The following is an 8,365-nucleotide window of genomic DNA, read 5'->3' on the forward strand; positions in this document are numbered from 1 at the left end:
GGTACTGGCACAAAGACAGACATATAGATCAGTGGAACAGGATAGAAAGCCCAGAATTAAACCCATGCACTTACAGCCAACTAATCTATGACAAAGGAAGCAAGACTATACAATGGAGAAAGGACAGCTTGTTCAAGAAGTGGTGCTGGGAAAACTGGATAGCCACATGGAAAAGAATGAAATTAGAACACTTCCTAACACCATACACAAAAATAAACTCCAAATGGATTAAAGACCTAGATATAAGACCAGACACTATCAAACTCCTAGAGGAAAACATGGGCCAAACACTCTCTGACATAAATGACAGCAACATCTTCTCAGATCCACCTCTCAGAGTAGTGACAACAAAAACAAAAATAACCAAATGGGACCTACTCAAACTTCAAAGTTTCTGTACAGCAAAGGAAACCCTAAACAACACAAAAAGACAACCCACAGAATGGGAGAAAATCTTTGCAAATGAATTGACTGACAAGGGATTAATACTCAGAATTTATAAACAACTTCTGCAGCTCCATACCAAAAAAACAAACAACCCCATCAAAAAATGGGCAGAAAATCTAAACAGACAGTTCTCCAAAAAAGACATACAGATGCCTAGAAACACATGAAAAGATGTTCAGCATCACTCATTATTAGAGAGATGCAAATCAAAACCACGATGAGGTACCACCTTACACCAGCCAGAATGGCCATCATCCAAAAATCTACAAACAATAGGTGCTGGAGAGGGTATGGAGAAAAGGGAACCCTATGACACTGTTGGTGGGATTGTAAATTGGTGCAACCACTGTGGAAAGCAGTATGGAGATTCCTCAGAAAACTAAAAATAGAACTACCATTTGATCCAGCAATCCCACTCCTGGGCATCTATCCAGAGAAAACCACGACTCGCAAAGACACATGTACTCTGATGTTCATTGCAGCACTATTTGCAATAGCCAAGACATGGAAACAACCTAAATGTCCATTGACAGAGGAGTGGATCCAGAAGATTTGGTACATATACACAATGGAACATTACTCAGCCATCAAAAAGAACAAAATACCAGCATTTTTAGCAACATGGATGGACCTAGAAACTATCATGCTAAGCAAAGGCAGCCATACAATGAGACACCAACATCAAATGCTTTCACTGACATGTGGAATCTGAAAAAAGGACAGACGGAACTTCTTTGCAGAACAGATGCTGACTCATAGACATTGAAAAACTTATGGTCTCCGGAGGAGACAGTTTGGGGGGTGGGGGGATGTGCTTGGGCTGTGGGATGGAAATCCTGTGAAATCAGATTGTTATGATCATTATACAACTACAGATGTGATAAATTCATTTGAGTAATAAAAAAATGAAAAAATAATAAAATAAAAATAAAAATAAATAAAATACTATTGCAAATGAAAAAAAAATAGTAGTTGCCAGGAGACTAATCAGATTAGTCTAAGAATTTTAGATTAAGTGGAGCATGCTCACAGAAGAGCACTAAGGCTGGTAGCAGAATTTTATCATCATACTTTATAGGCATCGCTGAACAGATGTGTCTTTGTCTTAGCCCAGGGTAGACCGCATGATAGTGAGCTCAGTAGCTGCGAATGATGTGAAAGACTGGAGCCTTTCCATATGGTCCAAGTGTGCCATGGATACACAGGGACAGATCCCAGCTCGACACAAAGAAGACACATCTGACAGAGTGTTCTCACCAGCATGGACTGTCTTAGAAATGATGAGTTTCTGGAAGATAATGTGTAGATGAGACTCAGTCAACCAAAACCACTGGATGATTTCAACCCTAATGTTCTGTGGTTCCATATACCTCCCATTTTTTCCACATATGAAAATATGACTTTCAGTTTTATCAGCTCATTTATGCTGAATTTACATTATTCTGTTTTTCATCCTCACTCTATGATGAGCACCTAGGATACAAGGAAAATGTATAATAAAAGGAGCAGTTTACTGGGCTGCTGAATTCCTATTAACCTGCAGGTAAAATCACTTCCAATTTTTCAAGTTCTTCCTGGACTCTCCCTTTATACATACATCATTTTTGATCTGTAAATATCCCTGCTTGCTTTTTCTGTACATTTTATATTTTCCTCCTCTGGTGTCTTATCTTTCTAGAATTATTTACCTCCTCTGATTTCCTAAGTTTTACATCTGGACTTCTCTTGGACTAAGCGGTAATTGACACTTCACTCTGCTGACCTATCCCCTCTCATTAGCAATGCCTTTTTTTCTTGTTTCATCATTGATCATCTGAGGGACTATGTAGTTCAGTTTTTCCATCTTTTAAACATCTTATATTACCGCCTTTAAGTTTTATCAATTTATTTCCCTTTAAAAAAACATGTTTCTAAATGATCTATGTATTTGTTATCATTTTACCAAAAATGTGTTTTAAATATGAAGTATTACTTTTAATGTAATTTTTTTGGTCTCTTTAGGAGCCACAAGAGCAGTATATGGAAGTTCCCAGGTTAGGGGTAGAATCAGAGCTACAACTGCTGGCCTACACCACAGCCACAGCAATGTAGGATCTGAGCTGTGTCTTCGACCTACACCATAGCTCACAGTAACGCCAGATCCTTAACCCACTGAGTGAGGCCAAGGATCAAACCCGCATCCTCATGGATACTAGTTGGGTTCATTTCCACTGAGGCACAACAGGAACTCCAATGTAAAATATTGCATTTGTGACGCATGGCTACTTTATTTCCCCAACCATGCAAGACACTTTTTCTGTAGGTGTTTCTCTATTACCAAACTTTATTTCTCCCCATGGAGAAGAGATATTCAACTTATTGATATTTAAAAATTATTAGAAGAGATAATACTGCAAAAATCATAGCTTTGCTCTAATCATTCATAAAGAATCATTCATAGGGAGATGGTACAATTTAGTAGAAAACCATCTTACTCTTGGCCAGTTGAGCATATGGAGATTCCAGAAGAATATATAGAAGAGAATCAATATTTGAACCATACGTTTGATTCATGCATTTGTATGACTCATATTTCAAGTCTTAAGGTATGTGTGGGGTGGATGTTGTGGAAATATCCAAAGTGGCCTTTTAAGTTTATATAATTTGCCTTAATCTCCTACACAGACCTGGGGTCAATATTTTAGATTCTCAGGATACTTTATATAATCATCCCTCTTGTGGTCAATAAGGAAAATGTGTTCCTTTTGTAGGGATTCCTTTCACCAGGGCATGGAAAATTTATGAACCTTGGCTCTTTTAGATACTAGCTGACCTATGCCACCGTATTAGCAATGCCAGATCCTTTAACCCAATTTACCAGGCTGGGGATCCAACACACACCTCTGTGGGTGATCTGAGCCACTGCTCATTATTATTATTATTTTTTATTTATTCATTGATTTATTGCTATGGCCAGGACTTCCAATACTATGTTGAATAAAAGTGGTGAAAGTGGGCATCCTTGTCTTGTAGCGGGAAGGCTTTCAGCTTCAGAAGCAATTCTTATACTCTTACAAATTATTCTCAGTAGAAACAAGTAGGAGGAAGTATTTTCCAGCACATACTGAGAAGCTCACATCAATCTGGAGGAAATATTTTCTAAATCTGAAATTCTATCTACATGTATTACACCCTAAACCACAAACATTGAGGGACTTCTAAGGATGAAGTTCACGTTTTTGTGAATGATGCTATACTCCACTACTTGCTTGTCTCCCATGTATCTCCTGACAGATTCGGTGGCAATCATTACCTGTTTTCCTATTAACTCTTTGAATATTTCTGTTTCGGACATTACTAATTGATGTTTCCCTGTTTGAATAGTCTTCACTTCCTGCTGCTGCCCTATTTATAACCGTCCTACCAGTCCCAGTTCAAATCTTATTTCCTGCTTTAAGCCTTTCTAAGCCCCAGGTAAGGACAGATGATACCTACTTTTTGTAATTAGCACATGTATTGTCTACATCACTGATTTTTACATTATACACATACACTTTTTAGCCTATCTTGAAAGGCTGACTTAACTTTTGTATAGTTTGTATCATATCTTCCAAGCAGCCATGTGATCCACAAAATTCCACTTAATTTATGGCTCTACATAAATCGGTCTTCTTTGAAACCCTGGAGGAGCTATCACAGTATTATTATGTAAGAGATGCTTTTTGCTTTTTTTTTGTTTGTTTGCTTTTTTTTAGGGCCAAACCCATGGCATATGGCAGTCCCCAAGCTAGGGGTTGAATTGGAGCTGCAGCTGCCAGCCTCCACCACAGTCACAGCAGTTCAGAATCCGAGCCACATCTGTGACCTACACCACAGCTTGTGGCAATGGAGGATCCTTAATCCACTGAGCAAGGCTAGGGATCGAACCTGCATCCTCATGGACACTAGTCGGATTCATTCCCCTGTGCCACAATGGGAACTTCTTGAGATATTAAATAAATATCACCGTTAAGCTAATGAATAGATTTTTTTGAGAGAAAAAATATATAATGCTGTCAAGTTTTAAAGGAATAAATTTAAATATACAACACAATATTATAAAAATATACAAAGACCACTAAAATGAGAACAGAGGCTATTTATGCAGATTTCCTCTAGCAAAGTCATTATTGATTTATTTGGTAGGGATTCAAAGGTGGGCGGACAGTGGAGTTGAAAATCTGTTGGAAGACAAGAAGTCTTCAGGAATATTTTTATAGGAAGTTGTTGGCAAGGGAAGTTTGAGGTGAGCTAACTAGAGGGCAGGGATCTTATCTTGCTTTCTCTGGTTGGTTCTGAGTTGGAAGAGAGGGAGGAGGATTATGAAAATAGGAGAAGCAGACAATTAGTGACCAAGTCCTGACCATTTGGGGCCAAGTGCTACAGAGGCAGTGGTTTAGTTTCCTTGGCTGGTTGCTGCAGAGGCTTTGGGTCAGAATTCCATTGTTGTATACGGTGAATGGATTAAGGCTCTCAGTACAGTAGTAACTTACGTGTGTACAATACCTTGTGAGGTCTCTAGAACTGTACAAACTCTTTTATTGGGTCCTTATGACACCTCTGTAAACCCGACAGATACTAACACCTGGATTTTACCAAAAAGGGAGATCTTGTTGTGACTCAGCAGCTAACAAATCCTACTAGCATCATGAGGATGTGGGTTCCATCCCTGGCCTCACTTGGTGGGTTAAAATCCAGCGTTGCCGTGAGCTGTGGTGTAGGTAGAAGGTACAGCTCGTATTCTGAGTTGCTGTGGCTCTGGTGTAGGCCGGCAGCTGTAGCTCTGATTGGACCCCTAGCCTGGGAACCTCCATATGTCACAAGTGCGGCCCTAAAAAGACAAAAAGAAAAAAAAAAAGATTTTACCAAAAAGAGGACTGAAGCTTAGGAAGCAAACTGTCTCGCCCGATGTATCCAATCTAGTAAAAGGAAGTGCTTCCACGGGGACTCACATCGTCCAGCTACAAATTCTGATTTAAGAGGAAATAATCATGAATATGTTGGATCAAGCAAGGGCTGGCACAAAGGAGAATAAAAGCCTTAAAATTGCTGAGAGTAAGGAGGATGGGGTCTTGAAAATCTGAAGAATATCTGGGGGAAAAAAAGGAACATCATTCAGCACATAAGTGAAAGATACTGGGAATATTTGGAAGTAAGGGTGAGTGAGAGCGAAATAATCAGTATTTCTAACAGGGGTCCATAGAAGGCAAAGAAGCATCACCCTTTCCAGGTGGAGTCCCAGCTCACTTTCTTTCAATCTGGATGTACACCTTCAGGGGACCATTCTGTGTCCTCTGGGTGTTTGCAGTATAAGAGAATGGAGACATTTGGGAAAAGGGTGTTTCAGTGCCATCTTAAGATGCTTCCGACTTGATGTAAGAAGTGAATTAGAGTTCTACGGATATGCAGAGAGAAGAAAGGAGGGAAGGGTGGGCTTACTGTTTATCAAGGTGCTGTCTGCCCAAATCCACTTAGCAGAAATACTAACTGAGAACATAGTGCTAATTGAGAACTAATTGAGAACAAGTAGGAAGGGCTCCAGGGAGGCAGCAGTGATTTAGTTACTAGACAGTCCTGCTACTGGTAATAAGTACTTTGTGGCTGGAGAGGAGGTAAGAGAGAGAGAGAAATGCCTGTGAAAAGGACATGTGGCCTGGCTGGAGACATAAAGAGCAAGAGCAAGAACATTTATTTTAGGATTGGTCAAAAGTGAAGTGGCTTTGCTTCCTTTCATCATGAGTCAGCTGTCACATCTTCTATGAAATATCCCCCTGATTGCTCCCTCCATCTCAACCTCCACAAGCTGCATGCATGTTTTTCCTGGAATTAGACCATAACTATTTACTAGTACAGGCAAATATGATGATGATGGTGGTTTCATTACCATTAACACCATATTCATTCTTGCTCTAATAAGTTCCCCTCATCTTATTAAATATCAAGCTTGTCACACTGCAAAATTTAGTCAATACCATTTTCTTTTCCTTTTTATGACTTCACCTGAAGCACATGGAAGATCCCAGGAGCTGCAGCTGCCGGCCTACACCACAACCACAGCAACATAGGATCTGAGCTGCATCTGCAACCTATACCACAGCTCACGGTAACACCGGATCCTTTATCCACTGAATGAGACCAGGTTTAAAACCCAGGTTTAGATACTAGCCGGATTCATTTCTGCTGAGCCACAACAATGGGAACTCCCCAAGCAGCTTCTTATGCATGCTAATTCCCTGTCCGAAATAATTCTATTTTCTTAATTGTAAGGAAATTCTCTAAAAGTCCCACACACAAGTTTGGTGCCACAGTGGCAGCTGCCTTTCCTACAGATTCCTGAACTGTGGGTCTAGATCCTGTGTGTCTTCCCAGACTCCAACTTCCAGGGAACAGCTAGCATTTCTTGCAAGATGTCAGGAGTTCTCTTGTGGCTCAGCTGGTTAAGAGTCTGGCACTGTCTCGGAAGCGGCTGGGGTTGCTTCTGTGGCGTGGGTTTCATCCTTGGCCTAGGAACTTCCACCTGCCATAGGTGAAACCAAAAATATTATCCACAAGTGGTTGCTCAGAGATAAATGTGCTACACACAGCTAATGGGCTCCAGGCCAGGAGGAGAAAGGGATTTTCACATTAGTATCACAACGTCTCTACAATTCTCACACAGAATTTTCCCTGCCCACAAGATGCCAAATGAAGTGGCTCTTTGGGGAATTAGTAGCTTCATTTCATCCATAAGAAAGTGAAACCCAAACCACTAAACCAGACTAATACATCAAGTAGAAACATTTCATCTCTAGGTACCAGGCACATCACTATTTGATTTGCAGAGCCGTTATCTGTGGGGGTGGCTTTCAGTTATCTGGATGCCTCCTACATACAGGTCAGAAGACCAATTTTCAGGTAAGGAGCACAGTGGATTTCCATCTGGGCACAGTTAACAAGGTAGAAAGCACAATATACAAGTTAATATATGGATGTCTCTGTAAATCAAGTTTTTGGCCCTGCCCCTGTTCAGTTAAGCAACCAGACTATAACAGTGAAGATCATTCAGTTCAACCCTCGTGATGTACCATCCAGAGATGGATGCATTCAATTAAATTGTGACCCATCCCGATGAACTGAAAGGTGTGGCTTCAAGGACTGGGACTCTTTGGTGTGGATAGGCATCAATTCTGTTGTGTTTCCTTCACAGACATTGCATTGCTTACTTACAGCTTTATGAAACTTGAGGACAATTCCCTTTCTTAATGTGCTTCTGAATAATAACCACAACATCCACCTCCCATGATTAATCACAACCCACCCCTTCCTACAGTAGGAGTCTTTTGTTCTGTTACTATTGCAGCAACTTCTATTACAAGATCAAATGACTGCTCCTCCACTGATTGTATGTAATTTTTATCTGAACGCCTGTTTTTCAGGTTGGGGAGGGGGAGCTGAGGCAGCCTCACAGATGTGAAGTCATCTATCCCAAGTTCCCCGGTGTATGTAATGGAGTCTAGAGGTTCCTCTTATTATTATTATTTTTTAATTTACAATGTTTCTTCAATTTCTGTTGTATAGCAAAGTGACCCAGTCATACACAGTTCCCTGTGCTGTACAGTAGGACTCCATTGCCCATCCATTCCAGATCTTACAGTTTGCATCCACCAACCCCAAACTCCCTGTACATCCCACTCCTTCCCCTCTCCCCCTTGGGAACCACAAGTCTGTTCTCCTGGGCTGTGATCTGTTTCTGTTTTGTAGATAGGATCATTTCTGCCATATTTTAGATCCCACAAGTCAGTGGTATCATACGGTATTTGTCTTTTTCTGACTTACTTCACTTAGTATGAGAATCTCTAGTTCCATCCATGTTGTTCCAAATGGCATTCGTTTGTCCTTTTTTATGACTGAGTAGTATTCC

The sequence above is a fragment of the Sus scrofa genome, chromosome 1 (genome assembly GCF_054392235.1).
Source record: "Sus scrofa isolate SSC_HxYL_T2T_F1_AM1 chromosome 1, Sscrofa_HxYL_maternal_Yorkshire_Landrace_v2.0, whole genome shotgun sequence".
Classification (NCBI taxonomy): Eukaryota; Metazoa; Chordata; class Mammalia; order Artiodactyla; family Suidae; genus Sus; species Sus scrofa.